This window comes from Herpailurus yagouaroundi, unplaced genomic scaffold, assembly GCF_014898765.1.
Source record: "Herpailurus yagouaroundi ecotype Mexico unplaced genomic scaffold, PumYag 165, whole genome shotgun sequence".
NCBI classification, from domain to species: Eukaryota; Metazoa; Chordata; class Mammalia; order Carnivora; family Felidae; genus Herpailurus; species Herpailurus yagouaroundi.
In genome coordinates, this window is record NW_024412406.1 from 15,235,460 (window position 1) to 15,253,862 (window position 18,403).

The 18,403-nt window shown below is 36.3% G+C and overlaps 1 long non-coding RNA gene and 1 other non-coding gene across 2 annotated transcripts in view; both read right to left on the reverse strand.

Annotated features, from left to right (window-relative positions):
- LOC121038334 (uncharacterized) overlaps positions 1 to 17,619 on the reverse strand; it is an 86,466-nt gene extending 68,847 nt beyond the window's left edge. Inside the window, exon 1 of the long non-coding RNA XR_005794299.1 lies at positions 17,518 to 17,619. This is a non-coding gene — a long non-coding RNA (uncharacterized LOC121038334). The remainder of the gene's footprint in view (positions 1 to 17,517) is intronic.
- Positions 15,544 to 15,647, reverse strand: LOC121038367 (U6 spliceosomal RNA). Its single transcript, XR_005794323.1, has one exon. It is a non-coding gene; the product is annotated as a U6 spliceosomal RNA (small nuclear RNA).
- Positions 17,620 to 18,403: the final 784 nt, after the last annotated feature.

The following is an 18,403-nucleotide window of genomic DNA, read 5'->3' on the forward strand; positions in this document are numbered from 1 at the left end:
CACACTCTTCCAACTTTAGCTGCTTTTCCCCAGCAAGTATTTATATGCTCAGAATTGTGTTTCACTCAAAATATCTATTCTTCCTGGTGTTTCTGACTCCACTGACTTCTTCTACATGGAAACTCCCTATCATCTACATCTCTTTAATCTTGCCCTTTCTTTCAAGCACAGCTCAAATATCAGCCCTTTTATGTTATCTTCTGGTCATCTTGGCAAGTAATTCTGAGCCCCCTTTACACTTTCTACCTGTCTGCGGCACTTTCTTTATTATGCCCTGAAGAATGGTCTGAGTATTTGGCCATATCTTGCTTACTGGAGTGGGAACCTCTTGAAGATATAGACTGTCTATTCAAGTCTTCTGTTCATTTTTTAATCAGGTTGTTTATTTGATATGAGGTTGTATGATGCATTCATCTTAGCATGACCCACCCACACTGCTCTGAAATGTGCGCAGTCAAGAAGTGTTTGTTGGGGGTGCCTGGGTGGCTCAGTTGGTTAAGCAGCTGACTCTTGATTTTGGTTCAGGTCATGATCTCACAGTCATGATCTCACAGCCCTGAGATCGAGCGCCATGTCAGACTTTGTGCTGACAGTGAAGAGTTTCCTTGGGATTCTCTCTGTCACTCTCTCTCTCCACTTCCCCCCCACAATTCACATGTGCACTTTCTTTCTCTCAAAATAAATAAATAATATTTAAAGAAAAAAGACATTGTTGGAACAATTCCAATCCACTTCCTTACTTATTTTGGTTTTTATGAATAGAAAATTAAATAAAACAGGATAGAAATTATTCTGTTCTAATTGCTGCTTTTCAGCCTTTATGATGATCACTTCCTCATCTTTTTCTAGCATGTCTAAGATTCATTACTTAAATACTGGACACATGTTTCTATTTTAAGTTGCTCTCTTTCTAGCAACCAGTTCTGGGTTCTCCATTCCATTTGAGCTTGGTTTCATTCAGTCTTTTTTTTTAATGGTTATTTATTTATGTATTTAGAGAGAGAGAGAGAAAGCATGATTAGGGGAGGTGCAGAGAGAGAGAGAGAGAGAGAGAGAAGGAGAGAGAGAATCCTAAGCAGGCTCCGTGCTGTCAGCACAGAGCCTGACTTGGGACTCCATCCCATGAACTGTGAGATCTTCACCTAAGCCAAAATCAGAGTCAGCTGCCTAATCGACTGAGCCACACAGGTGCCCCTGGATTCACTTAGTCTTACTTGTACTGATTCTGTTTGCTTATAGTCTCTTCTTTCTTACTTAGTGCCCATTAAGTGGAGGCCATATACATCACATTTCACATTCAAAAGTGGTTTCTTGCTATTAGTGTGCTTGTTCCTCTCTGAAGGCATTCGAAAATTTTCCCTGTACTCTGGCGCTTACAGGTTAGGCAGTAACCCAATTAGACTTCTGCTTATGTCTTTTGTGGTGATGTACAACACACAGTAGTTAATAAATGCTCAGTTTTCTGTGGTTGGAAAAGTTGGATAGATGACTTATGGTCAGTTCTATGCATTAGTTTCACCATTTTCTATCTTAGGTACCAAAATCCTTTATTTTTCTTTTTTCTCTTTCTTCTGTATACACTACGCATTGCCTCTAACCTCATCAAATTGGATTATCTTTACAGTCTCAAATATACCCTGTGTCTAGAGTATACACCCTTCATATACCAATTTTTGTGCTCACCGCAAACAATCAAATACTGTAGCAATATATAGTCAATATCGTATAACTGTTAAAACTGTAGACACCCAAATAGATGAGACTGGGTTTGAATCCCAACTTTGTCTCTTATTTCCTCACCTTGTTTTCTCTTTTTGGGTAATTTACTTAGGATTTCTAATTTTCTTTCCTCCTCATCAACTGAGCATAATAATAAGATCCACCTTGGGACACCTGGGTGGCTCAGTTGGTTAAGTGTCTGACTTTGGCTCAGGTCATGATCTCATGGTCGTGAGTTCAAGCCCCACGCCAGGCTATGTGCTGATAGCTCAGACCTTGGAGCCTGCTTCGGATTCTGTGTCTCTGTCTCTCTCTGCTCCTCCCCTGCTCACACTCTGCCTCTCTCTCTCTCTCTCAAAAATAAAAAAATAAATATTAAAAAAAATTTAAAAGATAATAAGATCCACCTCTTAGGACACTTACAAGAGACAAATGCAACCCTGTATGTAGACTGCTCGTATTTTGTCTTGCACATATTAAGGGGCAGATAAATGGTAGTCGTTATTAGTTTAGTGATGGTCATTCTAGAGGACTTTCTGTTCTGTTATGTGGCATGGTCTAAGGATCTCCAAGATAAACTAACTCATAAATACCTCCTCTAGGATGATGAAAATGCCCGCAAGGACAGAGCAGAAAAAAGGACAAAACAGAGCATGATTAATGTTCTTCCCTTTGGCTTCTTGACCATTTTGCATGTTCTGTAGGTACCTGGAATGATAAGAACTTATTTATGGATTCATCAAAGTCAGAAAAAGGAGAAAACTAGAAACCAGAAACAAATTAGTGATTAGCTTTACACATTTGCTTCTTAATTTTATGATCATTATAGAAATTTGTGTACTAAATGTCTAAAGTTAGAATTGCCTTTCGGAGGCTGTGTTTCAAGGGAAGACAGGATGCATGTATCCCTGGCTTTGCTATGTAAGTTTCTAGAAACATTAAGCCATTTACTTTAGCATCAAAACGTTCTTGCTTAAAGTTTGTAAAATTTGAATTACTTAGAGATCATTCTTAAACTTTCTCAGCTTTTTTAAATCGGTGGGGTGACATTTATTGCATTTGTTTTGAAAGGCAATTGCTTTTCTCATGTGTCCTTGCAATTCCTCAGAGGTGGTTTCAGAACGGCGGCTCACTGTATAGACGATTTCATTCTTCACTCCAAAAGCTATTGATTATTACCGCTTGTATTTTCCGTGTGAACTTATGCTCTCCTGATAGGAGCCAGCCAAGCATTTATAAAAATCAAATAGATACCATAACTACTACATTGATTTAGAAATACAAGGAATTGGTTTTGATTCAGTGTCTGACTGTAATCTTTAGGGACAGCATGCCTTCACCTTGGATTTTTGGCTGCCTTTGATTCAAATGTTGACAGTAAATAACCTTGTCTGATTCAGTTCAAGTTCTCTTGACACTGGTTTTTCTGGCTTGTTTGCCTCTGTCTCAAATTGAGCCTAAGCATTATTCACAAATCTGGTATGATTCATTGCTTAGGTTATAGAAAAGGCATTCACATTCCACTCTAAGGCTGTCACCATGAAGCCCACAGAGGAAAAAAAAATAAAAGGTTTCCAGTAATTGGGTGGAGCAAGGTGTGGGTCTGAGACCTTCCTTAACCATTCTAAAAGAAGTCATTTTAGTGGAATGAACTCATGTGGTGGGGTGGGAGAGTCGGTGCCTTATTTTTAATTTTAAGGGGATTTACACCACATTCTTCCTTCTTAACAAAACAGTGGCAGCAATAAGGGCATTACCCGCCAACATGAGCTGATGTAAAACAGACTTGAAGAGCTCCCTCCATTGTCTACGCTAAAACACCCACTCATTATACACCCTCCAGTTGTGATGAAGGACCTGATTTTGCTGTAAATGTCAGCCAAAGCCTGGTGTGTTTTTTCCCCCCATCAGGATTTCAAAGGTTACTCAAAACGATGTTGCACAGAAATTATAAAGAGACGGAGGTTTTCCTGATGAGAATCTGATCTCTGGGACTTGCTTTTTATTATAATGTTCTTATACGCAGGCTTCTGTTGACTCACCCTTCAATAGTTAACCTCTGAAGTCAGCATTGGACGTCTGGCTTATATGTAAACTAACACCAATTTGTGGCCGGCAAAATATGATTTCAAAGGCCAGTTACTTTAAGAAAAACAAGCTATTTTTTTAAGCTGAAAGAGAGCACCACAAACCATCATTGGGTGTGCAGCATTTTTCCTGTATTTAAAATATCAATGTACCATTTTATAGCTAATTAATCCTTCAAATAACAAAGAATCATAGCAGAGAATTGCTATTGTGTTTTGGTCATACTGACTTACGGAAATATGATGATTTGGGGACAAAGACTTCTTTTTGTACACACAGTAAAATCACACCTTCTATTTACCCATTCAGCCATTATTTGTTGTTTTTGTTTGGTTTCTGCTCAAGCACATGTCAGCAATTTTGTTCGTGTCCATGCAGTAAAAATGACAAAGCAAATTGGTATTGGAATCTCCTTAACAAATTCTATGTAGAGATCCATGAACTTCCATGGATGGTGGTGGTTCTATCCTTTATGATGCTGTGGCTTGGGGGTAGAGGGTGATGCTAGAGGATGGAATATAGACGGTGGTCAGCCCTAATGCAATACTTTGGGAAAGTCCCCAAATTTGAATGTTTCAGACATTGTTTCAGGCAATTTCATTGCCTCTGACAGTGGAATGAGATGGAGAGTAAAATAATTCCTGGGATCTGTTTTCCTAACTCATCCCAACAGGTTTTCTTGCACGCAATGCTTATTCCCTCCTCCTCTTTACTCTGTGTTATCCTACCTGGAAGATGGTTTCTTCAATCCTGCCTGGTTAATCTGTACCATTTTTCTTACACCAGTCAACAATCTAGCTTGCAGTTAAACACTAAGCAGTTTGCATCACTTCTCATTAGTTCTGGCTACCTCTGAAATCCCAGAACACTGGTCACTGCCAGGGACATTAGCATTGAAGCTATTGTTCTATTTGTCTCGTCTACCAGGTGGGAGAGTAAATTCCTTGAGTTCATGAAGTGAGACTGTTCAATGTATATTTCATATCTTTTTCTTCTCTATCTTCCACTGCCGACATGGTGAGTTTGTCATAGAAATAACAGTCAGAAGACCCTTAATGATTATCTTGTTGAACTCTGCAATTTTCCCAATAAGGGGTTGCCGAACACTCCCCGGAGACCCAGAATTTATGATCATAGAGGCGGTCCCTCTCATTATTTTACAGCATTAATTGTTGCAAAGTTTTCCCTATTTAGAGCAAAGCTCCCCTGCTGTTGTACTGAATGAAGCATCATTGCCAGTAATTTTTAAAGTCCTATTTCCAGGGTAGAAACGCTGAAAGCAGACAATACATCTGCACCTCTGATGAATCCAGGTTTCCATTCATTCAGCTGGAGACACAACTAAACCAAAATGTGCTCTCTGGGCTGAGATAAATATGAAATTAGATGCATTGCACAAGTGCTGTTCTGTTGGTAGTATTTGTTTGTTTCTTTATTCATTTATTTATTTGCTAGTACTCTCCTGGAGAGTTCTTTTTAGCAAATGGGAATGAATAGCACTAGTAATATGTAAAGAAAGGAGTTTCCTACCTCAGATGAATTAAGAAAATGTGACCTATGAAGCCTTCCAGGTACTGTAAAGAAGAAAAGGATTAAACAAGGAAAGAAATCCTAAGTTTCAAATCAGTTTCAAAAGTTCCAAGCAAATGTTTGGTTGAAAGGATGAGGTTTTGTGGATTTCATGAAAACAATAAAATTAAGGCCATGAACCAATTAGTCTCTCTCTGTTTTTAATCACTTGCAACACTGATACTGAATGACAAAATCATTAGGGCCTTTTGTGTCTCTATGGCTTATTTTTCACTCAATCTTAATTTGTTTTTGTAATATAGTTTGTATTTTTGCCAGCATAAAAAGGCCAGTGGCAGTATGGCAAACATTTTGCTTCTTAATAAAGCTCAAAGAAATGCTAAATGCAAATAATGCAGTGGTGGGGTTTTTTGTTTGTTTGTTTTTTTGTTTTTTTGTTTTTTGTTTTGTTTTGTTTTGTTTTTTTTTTTTTGGTCTGTTCTCTTTAAACAGAGAGGTAGTGAAATACAGTGAAATGCTGACATAATGAAGACAAGTTTTCTATGATGTGAAATTTTTATAGTTGCTGGTTTATTAGAAATTTCCAGATATACTTTCCAAATATAAATTCCTAAATCATGTTATCTCTTCATTAAGGCCAAAACCAAAAACAAAAACAAACCCTGCAAATATGCATCTGGTTATTCAATTACACATGTGCTTGCTATAGGAACTTTGCAAAATTGGAGTACATAGTGTCTATTGTGAGAAATTTTCCTTACACAAAATACTAGGGGAGAAAACCAAGAAACTAAATAACTAGAAGAACATATGGAAGTGCATGGAAAATACTGTGGAAAATCCCAGGACAAATGACTAATGCTCAGTTGGAAATAGTTAGATATCACAACAGGGGCATAGAGACTACTGCATTTTGTTTTAAAAATATTAGTTCATGATGAATAGTCTTGGAGCATTTTGAACCAGGGATGTAGCCTTACATTTCTTTAAGAAAAAGTCATGCTTTTGTATCTTTTAGGTGAAAATGCTAGCGAGAGGCAAACAATGAGAAACTGAAAAACTGCAGACTTGAATGGGGGACAATCGCGGCGAGGCAAAAGCGTCACTCTTAATTTGTTTCAGTGCCTCGTACTCGAAACTCCGTCTCACAGCTTCCTTCAAAGAAGTTTAAAATTGAAAATGTGAACAGTGCTTCCTGCCTGACCAGTGAGTGCTTGTAGCAAGCACCACTCCCATAATTGAACCTTTCTCACAGAAGTAATGTCTATTAGGTGACTTAACAAGGGGGTGCACGAGGTGGTCACGAGGTGGATGTCAGTGACAATGATTCCTTGCTGATGCTTTCTATTAAATCTAGACCTTCTGCCGCACATTGATCAACTGCACAAAACCTAATGATAAATAAGTCAACCAGGCTTCCAAATCGTAGTATCTGTATTGACCAACCCTGAGGTGAGCCTTCTGCACAAGGTTATGATGGAAATGGCAGTAGAATCTATAGCACTGAGACTCACGATGTCCACCAGCATGTAGCACCATTCATTTTATTTGGTCCCTCCAGAAACGCTCAACTTTTTTTTCCTTTTTGTCTTTTCTTTTTTTTTTTTTTTTTGAGAGAGAGAGAGAGAGAGAGAGAGAGAGAGAGAGAGAGAGAATGCACACATGAGCAGGAGAGGGGCAGAGAGAGAGAGGGACAAAGAGAATCCCAAGCAGGTTCCACGCTGTCAGCACAGAGCCTGATGCAGGACTCTATCTCACCACTGTGAGATCACGACCTGAGCCGAAATCAAGAGTCAGATGCTTAACCAACTGAGCCACTCAGGCACCCCTAAGCCACTCAGGCACCCCGAAAGTGCTAAGGGAAGACAGTACATATGCATAAAACACATATTTCAGATGTACTGCTACTTAGAAAGTACATACTCACTGTCTCTGAACAAAATTTTTTGGCAATAGAATCTGGCGAGAGGAAGAGTGGATAAAAGAGAGTGTACACGCAATGTAAGAAAAAAAGGGGAGCAAAGAAAAAGAAAACCTGTGGGGATACCTAAGCAATCTCTGCCAGTGTAGATCTGAAATTTAATACAACGTAAGAAAAGATTTCTAAACTGATAGGGCCATGATGCAAATGCAAACAAATCAAACCAACCTGGAAATAAATTTCAATTTGATTTTAATTAGATATGGTGAAGAGGATAGGTAATAACATGACTGTCTTGTTTCATTAGAGGACTGTGCAAGTATAGTTTAATCCTTGATATTGAACGACAAATTAAATTCATTTGTAAAAAGTTATGAGTGTAATCTAGAGTAAAAAAGACACACACACACACACACACACACACACACACACACACACACAGTTTTAAGCCCATGAGATGACAAAAGGAATAGAATAAATTGAGTAATCAAACTACCAATAAGAATATGAAATTCATACACAGCAAATATAAAACCTGCAGAAAAATGGCAAGGAAGGGTCAAACAGGTCAATAAACATAATAAGTGGGATGAATTAAATCCTCAAATATAGAAAGGCACAAATTCTAAAAATCCAATTAAAAAAAATCAGTTGCATTTTTTATTACTTAGATACACATAACAGACAAATTACCCCAAATGAATGGACAAAAATAAATTTATCAATACCTGCACTGGTAACCATGATAACTACTTAAATATGTTTCTGAGTAAAAAAGCATTCTGTTGGACTGAGCATGAAAACTAAGGGTTAAAAGATGACATTTATCAAGAAGATATGGCATCCATATGCGTTTATGCTTTAAATGATATGGAATTAAAATTTATAAAGCAAAAATCGTTAGAGGTAAAAAGAAATTCCTGAAATCACAGTATGGTAGTTTATACTGTAAGTCGACTGATGTCTGCACTACTGATATTCCAGATGGAATCAGTTTTCTTTTGACTAAAGAGCACCCTTCAGCATTTCCTGCATAGCATGTAGGTGGTAATGAGTTTTCTGTTTTGATTTGTCTAAAAATATTTTTATTTCGCCTTCATTTCTGAAGTACAGTTTTTTTGGTTATAAAATGTTCAGTTGCAAATTATTTTCCTTTAGCACTTTAAATATTCCATTGTCTTATTTTTTTTATTTCTTTTTTCTTTTTTTCTATTTTCAGCAGTTTATACTATTGTTGCCCCTCTGTGAATACTGTGCTATTTGTCTCAGGCTGCTTGCGAAATTTTTCTCTGTCTTCTCTTTTCACTTTTGTTTGTTTACCCCATTGTGATTTGGTATGCTATTTTTCCTCACTGAACAAAAAAATTCTTGGGGTGCCGGGTTGGCTCAGTTGAGCATCCGACTTCAGCTCAGATCATGATGTCATAGCTTGTGAGTTCGAGCCCCACGTTGTGCTCTGTGCCGACAGTGCAGAGCCTGGAGCCTGCTTCGGATTCTGTGTCTGCCTCGCTCTCTGCCCCTTCCCCACTCATGCTCTGTGTCTCTCTCTCAAAAATAAACATTAAAAAAATGTTTAAAAAATTCTTATTGGAATACACTTTAGAATCTCAGACTTGATTTCCCCATTGGTGTGGAAATTCTTATTCTTATCACCAAGTATCTTTTGTAGTCCATTCTTGTTCTTCTTTTAGAAACACAGCACGCATGTTGTTAGACCCTCTATCATACCTCCTGTTGGTCTCTTACATGTGTTTCTCTTTAATTTTTTTCTTTTCCTCTATAAACTTTAGTCGGCATGATTTATTCCAATCTACTTTTTCAGCTTACGCATACTTTTTCCTTTCTAAATTGATTATTTTGGAATTTCATCTTTTCCAGTTTTATTGAGATATAACTGACATGGAACATGATACTATTAAAGCTGTACAACGTAATTATTTGAGACATGCGCATATTGTGAAATGATCATCCCACTCAGTTTAGTTAGCAGCCACCACCTCATAGTTACAATTGGTTCTTCTCGCAATGAGCACTTTTAAGATCTACTCTTTTAGAAAATTTCAAAAATAAAACACAGTATTGTCAACTGTAGTCACCATGCTGTCCATTACATCCCAAGAATTTATGTTATAAGTGGCAGTTAGTACTTTTTGACCACCTTCACCCATTTCCCCCAGCCCTCACCACCTGCCTCTAGCAACCACCAAACTGTTCTCTGTTTCTGAGTTTGGCCTTTTTAGATTCCACATATAGGTGAGATTATACAGAATTTGTTTTTCTGTCTGACACACACACACACATATATGTATTTATATATTTACTTATATATTTATATGTATATATACATATATATATTTATATGTATATATACATATATATATATATATATATATATATATATATACACACACACACACACACACACACACTTTTTCATAGTGTCTGCACCAATTTACATTCCTACCAATATTGCACGTGGGTTCCTTTTTCTCCACATCTTCGCAAACTCCTGCTATCCTTCGTCTTTTTGAAGATAGTCTGAAAGGCTTGAGGTGATAACTCATTGTGGTTTTGATTTGTCGTTTTCCTGATGATTAGTGATGTTGAGTATCTTTTCAGGCATGTGTTGGCCATTTGTCTTCTTTGCAAAAATGTCTATTTAGTGCCTCTGCCTATTAAAAAAAATGTTTTTGCACTATGAGTTGTATGAGTTCTATATATATTTTGGATGCTAACCCCTTCTCAGACAAGTCATTTGAAAATATTGTCTTCCATCCTATAGGTTGCTTTTGTGTTTTGTTGATGGTTTCCTCTGCTGTGAAGAAGTACTTTATTTTGAAGTAGTCCTACTTGTTAATTTTTGGTTTTGATGACTTTGCTTTTGGTGATAAGTCCACAAAATTATTGCCAAGATCAATGTCAAGGAGCTTAACCCCATGTTTTCTTCCAGGAGTTTTATGGTTTCTGATTTTATATTCAAGTCTTTAATCCATTTCTAGTTGATTTTCCTGTATAGTATAAGATAGGAGTCCAGTTTTGTTCTTTTACATGTGACTGTCCAGTTTTCCCAACACCATTTTTTTTTAAGTTTATTTATTTATTTTGAGAGAATGAGTACAAGCAGGGGAGGGCCAGAGAGAGAGGGAGAGAAAGAAAATCCCAAGCAGGATCCATCCACACTGACAGCACAGAACCCTACGAGGGGCTCGAACTCACAAACTGTGAGTTCATGACTTGAGCCGAAACCAAGACTTGGACACTTAACCAACTAAGCCACCCAGGCTCCCCAACACCATTTGCGAAGGACACGATTCTTTCCACGTTGTACATTCTTGACTTCTTTGTCATAAATTAATTGACCACATTTGTATGGGTTTATTCCTGAGCTCTCTATTCTGTATGCCAATATGCTACTGTTTTGGGGTTTTTTTGTTTGTTTGTTTCGTTTTTTGTTTTTAGTGTTTATTTATTTATTTTGAAAGAGAGAAAGAGCATAACGATGGGAGGGGCAGAAAGAGAAAGAGAGAGAGAATCTCAAGCAGGCTCCACGCTCAGCACAGAACCCAATGCAGAGCTCAATCCCACAACCATTAAGATCATGACCAGAACCAAAAGTCAAGAGTCAGAAGCCTAAGCAACTGAGTCACCTAGATGCCCCCATATTGCTTTGATATAGCTTTATAGTATAATTTGAAATTAAAAAGAGTGATGCTTCTAGATTTCTTGTTCTTTCTCAAGATTGCTTTAGATATTTCAGGTCTTTTCTGGTTCCATACCAAATTTAAGATTGTTTAGTCTATTTCTGTGGCAAATGCCATTGGAATTTTGATAGGGATTGCATCGAGTTTCTAGATTGCATTGGATAGTATGGACATTTTAACAATATTACTTCTAATACATGAGCATGAAATGTCTTTCCTTTTGTTTGCTATTTGTGTTTCCTTCAATTTCTTTTATCAATATCTTACAGGTTTTAATGTACAGATATTTTATCTTCTTGCTTAAATTTATTCCTGAGTATTTTATTCATTTTGATGAAATTATAGATGGGATCATTTCTTAATTTCCCTTTCTTATAGTTGATTGTTGACTTATAGAAACACAGCTGATTTTTATTTATTGATTTTAGATCTTGTGACCTGACTGAATTCACTAAGTTCTAATAAGTTTTTTGGTACAGTCTTTAGGGTTTTCTACATATAATATCATGTCGTCTGCAAATAGTGACAATTTCCTTCTTCCTTTCTAATTTGGATGCCTTTATTTTTTCTGTCTAATTGCTCTGGCTAGCACTTCCAGTAGTATGTAAAAGTGGTTAAGAGTGAGCATCCTTGTTTTGTTTCTGATCTTAAAGGAAAAGCTTTTCACTGTTGACTGTGGATTTTTTGTATATGTTGTATATGTTGGCTGTGGATTTGTTGTATATGGCCTTTATTTTGTTAAGGCGTATCCCCTCTATAACCAGTTTGCAGAGTTATTATGAATGGATGTGGAATTTTGTCAACGGGTTTTCTGCATCTAATGAAAAGATCCTATGATTTCTATCCTTGGTTTCGTTACTGTGATGTATGACATTGATTGATTAGCAGATGTTGAAACATCCTTGCATCTCAGGGTAAACCCTACTTGATCCCGCTGTATGGTTGGTTCTTTTAATGTATTGTTGAAGTCAGTTTGCTAATATTTTGTTGAGGATTTTGCATCCATGTTCATTTGGGATACTTGCTTGTAACTTTCTTTTCTGATAGGACCTACTTGTGAGCGCACTGAAAAGCTTATGAAATGGACTGGAATTCTCCATTTGGAGCTGGCAAAAGGCAGGAAAATTTTAAAAACGTATGTTGGTCAAATTTAAAACTTTTCTTTAAACCAAATAACAGCTGATAACTTTGCTTTTCATGTCTAAAGTCCAGAATAATTGATTGGTTTTATTAAGTTCAGCCAGTGTTTCCATTTCGACTGAACTAGTGTTTTTAATTTAGGGTGTGATTTGGGGCACTTCGGAGCTCTTGGAGCCATCTAAATTACTAACTATTCATCTATTCCACGTGACTTTATTCCATAAAATTAACTCTATCTATCCATATATATTCAACTAGAATTTTCTTCTATTAGATATAACTTTAAAAATGACCAGGAAGTTTGTTTGGCTTTTGTATCTCCCGATGCTGGACAAGGCAAATTGAAAGAACGTGATTTATTTTCGAATAAGCCTGCTACTTGGATATGGAAATAGGCCATGTTAGTTTTTCATTTTTTTTTCCTGACATTATTTTCTTTTTTATGACTATTAAGTCCTTCCTCTTTGCTTGGTTGTAAATACAGGAAGTAGGTCAGCTCTTCCTTCTCAAAAGAACTAAAGAATAGAAAAAGAAGCTGTCTTTAACTTGACAGTACAGTGCTTAATATGATCCAACTTACATGCCAACTCTTTAACAGAGTGTTTACTCTAAAAAGATATGGGAGGGGCACCTGGGTGGCTCAGTTGGTTCAGCCTCTGACTCTTGGTTTCGGCTCAGGTCATGATCTTGCAGTTCGGGGGTTTGAGCCTGCATTGGGATTCTCTCCCTCCTTCCTTCCCTCCCTCCCCCCGCCTCTCTAAATAAGTAAATAAAGGTTAAAACTTTTAAAAATACATGTGGGAAAACATAATCCTAATTCAAGCACAAAGATTTAAACAGCAAACTATAACAAGGCAAGATGTAGGATCATTTATTTTGTTCATAGCTCGAAAACAGTTCGGGAAGGCTGAATAAGTTGTAGTTTAGCATGGGTCGTGGAGCCTTGGTTCAAATTCAGGCTTTCTTTGTAATTATTTATGAGGGTTATTTTATCTTTCTGTGTCTCGATTGTCCTCATCCATAAAATGGGATTAATATTAGGAGTGACTATGTAGAGCTATTGTGCCTGACACAAAGCAAGTTCTCAGTAAAGATTAACTATTACTGTGGACTACAAGTCCCACATCTTCCATATGGGAAAACCCATCTAGAGGGATGAACAAACCTGGCAGAGCTAGGACTATGGTTCTTATTCTCTGATTTTCATCCACCCAAGATGGCTGTCAAAGTCTGTCAGGACAAATCCTTTCCACTGAGGAAAATAAATTCTGCTTTTACTAGGGGAGAAGAATTGTCTGATCTATAAGTTAACATGGAACATGTCTAATTTTTGAGGTATCGGAAATCTACCATAAACAAATACTTGAAAATGAAAGATTTTTTGGCACATGCATACTTCTGTTTGACAATTAAAAAAAATCAAAGTGAAAATCTCCTTATGTTGATCATATAACATTACACATAAGAGCATAAAGTATGCATTACAAAAAAAAAAAAAAAAAAGAAAGAAAGAAAAGAAACCTTTGTGTCTCCTGAAACTACTCAATCTACTATGCTATTTCTGTCAACAGAGTATCAGGTTCTAGACAAACAATTCCACCCAGACTTTTGGGTCAATGCTATTTAATATCATTTTAATTTTTTCACTATAAGCAATGCATTATGAAATATGGTTTAGAGTTTAAACTGAGATAAGCCTTTTAATGATCAGGAGACAAATATTATAATAGCTTTTTTTTTAATTTGGAATATGTAGAGAGTTCTTCAAGTTCAGCAAGCATGTGTAGACCATTTTTTCTATATACACCATGATTTCTTTACAAGACCAGAGCGTGCTACATGAATAGACCTTTCCATAGGGCCTCAATTTTAATTTTCCAGAGTTTGGAGAAGCAGTATCCATCAAGTTCCCTCAACTGTTGAGAATAATGCTGTTTTTGTCACACACAAGGTCTGTTTTGAACTCAAACATACACACCAACTGTAGACCATAGACTTGCAGACCTGTCAGCACAATGCCCCATTACAGATTGTCCCTTTAGCAAGATGACTTCATTTTAGCAGCCTGTTCTGGTTTCTACATCCTTCCAGGTTTCACAGTTCAGTGCAGTCAAACAAGGTGATGGCATTTTTAAGGCTCTAGATTTTATTGGTCTATGAATAAAGGTAGGTGGCCAGGTACCATTTCAGGGTTTCAGCTGGCAACCTGGTACTAAATTTGAGTACACTGAGACTAAGACGGTTGCAATTTTTTTTAATACTGGAAACATAAACACTGGCATTTATGGAAATGGTTGCTCTAACAGGAAGTGATTTCATATATCATTAGCTGAAATAAGATTATGGGAATGTCTAACTTTAATCTGAAGTATCATTAAAACTTGGGACATACTATTTCTCAAGAAGAATTTATTAGAATCCAAGCAACCCCTATTTGCATTTTGAGCCTTCTACTTATTGGATGCTAATAAAAACCCTATACCATGGTACTTGCACATTTTTAATTTCCTATTAAGACATAATCATGTCTGAAACAGGCACATATATGGCCCATAAACAGCCATGCCTGTTCTCAAAGTTGTATATATTCTTTACCCAGGAATAAATTTTGCTCAAAAATGGACTGTGCATGTACTGGAAAGAAGAGAGTCAGTGAAAGACTATAGTAGGTAGAGAAAAGCTAATGAAGAGACACCTGGCCTCATAAGACTTTAAACGAATTCTTGGCTTTAATAGGAGTGAATGAACAACAAAAAAAAACCGTCCAGTTATACAATAAATAAGTCATGGCATTGTAAAATATAGCACAGGGTATAGTCAACAATATTATGATAACTTTATATGGTGACAGATGGTAACTAGACTTCTCATGGGAATAATTTTGTAATGTGTAAAAATACCAAATAAGTATGATGTACACCTGTAAATAATAGGAAATTTTATGTCAATCGTGCTTCAATAAAAAATCGTTTAGGTGTTTTAATCTTTCATTTCCTCCCTTAGAATAGAAGCACTAGTAACATGTACTCACAGGCTGGTGACTATGAAATGAGACAATGCACGTTAACAAAAAAACAACTAAGATTTGTCTGTTCTTTCTCTAGACAAATACTCTGCCACATCCTGTTTGAATGTGCTGTGTTTTGCAAAACGATATATAAATAAAAGGAAGCATCACTTGTGTAATGTGTGCATGTAGTATAGACATAACTTGAAAAGTATGTGGCTGGGGCGCCTGGGTGGCGCAGTCGGTTAAGCGTCCGACTTCAGCCAGGTCACGATCTCGCGGTCCGGGAGTTCGAGCCCTGGAGCCTGTTTCCGATTCTGTGTCTCCCTCTCCCTCTGCCCCTCCCCCGTTCATGCTCTGTCTCTCTCTGTCCCAAAAATAAATAAACGTTGAAAAAAAAATAAAAAAAAAAAAGAAAAGTATGTGGCTAACTGTAGCTAAATATGGAACACTTCACCAATTTGGGCATCATCATTGTACAGGGGCCCTACTCATCTTCTCTGTGTCTTTCCAATTTTAGTGTATGTGGTGCAGAAATGAGCTTGACTAACAGTAACTAAAAACCAAAGAAATGAATGTACAAAACTTGCTTCTGTGTTTATTGTTCTTGGCTAACCTCAGTGATTTTAGAATTCTCATGTTCACTTTGATAATTAAACTCTCTTGTCTGCTGCTTTGTATAATTCTCTCCTTTGTGAACTGAGTTCAGTGAAATGCATTCTATATGGGAATGCACTCTCAAAAGCAGAACTGGCCCTTAGGTGTCTAGGGAAGGTCATTCATTCTTGTATCCAATTTTGTCCTATAAGGGCTATGCAGCTGTCCAAGTTTTGCTTTTGTTTCACAGATCATTTAGAACAATTTGAAACCAACAAAACATCAAAGTTTTAAAAGCAGGCTATTCTCAATGTAAAAATTAAAGTACTTGAGGTGAAACACAAGCTCACTCTCCATGAGTGAGCAAGAAAGAAATTTTGGAGACCTCACAACTTTGCTTTGATAATTGAAAAATGCAACACAATTAGAGTCCAAGTAAAATTTTTTTAAGACATTTTAGGGCATAGGCCCAATAGATAGGAGACCCCAGGGTTGCAAATATTCTTTAAAATGGTTAGCATCTATTTAAAGTAGGGTTAATTCAAAAGACATGTATCTGCACAATAAGTATTGATGTCCTCTGGGATTCTGGTTATGCTTTTTATTCTAAACCTACTTGGAGGCTCACAGGATCTGAATCCTGGTTTTGTAAATAATTCATAAATTTATAATCTCAATTTTTCACTCCAGTCCAATATCTCTTCTGTACTTTGTGTCTAATACCCTACTCTATCAATTCCAGTGTTTTCAAGGAAGAAGTGTTCAGGATTTCAGTTACCAGGAAGAATCTGAAATCTTGCCATTTACATCTTTTCCTGGGTGGCAAAAGAGAAGTTTGAGAAGAAACAATTCGTTTTTAAAGTTTAAATCTAAATGAAGGCTAGCTTTCTCTTTTTTGCTTCAGTAGAAAAGTACAAAATAGAGTGCGTAGCCTGCTTGGGATTCTCTCTGTCTCTGTCTCTCTCAAAAATAAAGAAATAAACATTAAAAAGAAGAAAAGCACAAAAATAGAGTATAACCCAATATTTTGTTATATTTTCACTTTCATTGGAAACACAGTAATCCTAATTTCAAATAATAAATAAATCCTAGCATAATTACACTATAATATAACACAAAATTTATAGAACCATAGAATCAAACTAATTTGGAGGAAGTTGTTTTAGATTCTTATTTTTCTGAGTAATACCTATAGGTGAATAGTGACTACTTACGTTAGTAAAATAAATATTCAACTCATTCAGCTAACATACTGTGTGAACCAATGGGGAGAACTTTGTTGAATGAATAATCCAAATGCATCATGTGAAATGATAGGAACACAGAAAGGAATAGATAGTACAATTTAAGAAAGAGCTAGGTTAGAGAGTCAGAAATCACTGTTCTAATTTTGCCCCTAAATTTGATCTTTTCTTTAATCCGGCCTTCTCTTCTCTATCTGCTCCCTGGAGACAGAGGACTAGTGTTAGCATTTGGAGCCCCAGAAGAGGACAGAGCACTCTACAGGAACAGCTGGCTCTCAGCGTGTCTGAGTGACGTGAGTGAAAAGAAAATACGCAGTACGTTAAACCGCTGGGATGTGGTGAGGGCTAGATACTTCATACTTCTTATCTTGGCTAATACAATGATCTCAAAGGGTTGGGGTTAAGAGTAAATAAAGATAATATTTAATGCACCAGCATAGGTGCTCATGTAGTGTAAAGACTCTCTCCAAAAATTCCCTTTACTTTCTTTTTTGATTCTTATTGATATTACCTGTAAATCTGAAGCATGTCGGACAATTTTTATTTATAATAATAAATAGCGTTACTTACTTTGTGCCATTCATGGTACCAAGCACGAATGGATGTGTTTACTTCTCTATCATCATGAATGATCATTGTCATTGTCTTCTTTTTACTGATGGAGAAATGGGGCATGATCTATAAGAAACAGTACATGACACAATTATTAATATAAAGATCATTGAAGGTGACCAGGAATATGACTACAGTTTATTAAAACAATATAAATTACTCTAATTCATTACAGAAACATTTCTCTGAAATGAGTCAACTAAATTTGGCCTTTTTACCTAAAAGCTACAGTAAATCAGTTTCTCATATGCAATTATAATGAGAAAGCAGATCATCTCTTTAATGACCAAACTTGGGGAAAAACACAAAACACCATGCCAACAAATGCAAATTAAAAAAACCCAGAAGTGTATTAAGTGAGATACTATACGTTAAACTATTAGATTATACGTAAGCTTCTGGGGAAAGTTTTTATTGGGAAGTGTGTGATAAAATCAGCAAAATATACTTTAGGAGATATCTTAGCTTCTCCTCACTAATAGAGTTGTAAATTTTAATTGTTTCTTTTGAAAAGTATCTTAGAATAATGAAGTACTATCATAAGGAATGATACTGCTTGTTAGAGAAGAAACTCCCCTTTATTAGCTCATTTATCAAATATCAAGAATAACAGATCCAACTTTATTAATTTTATTGAAAAAATATGAAAAACAATAAGTTTACAGTAAAAGGCTTCACTCTAGTATTCTCAAACATAAACACAATTAGAAAAGAACCTATAACAGGTTTTCAGATGAATTTTATTTGTTTAAAGATACACACTATGCTAATTATGTTACTGTTATTCTTAGGGGGTGGTTAAAAAGGCATTTCTTTCATCCCCTGCTATTATTTAAAGAAAAAG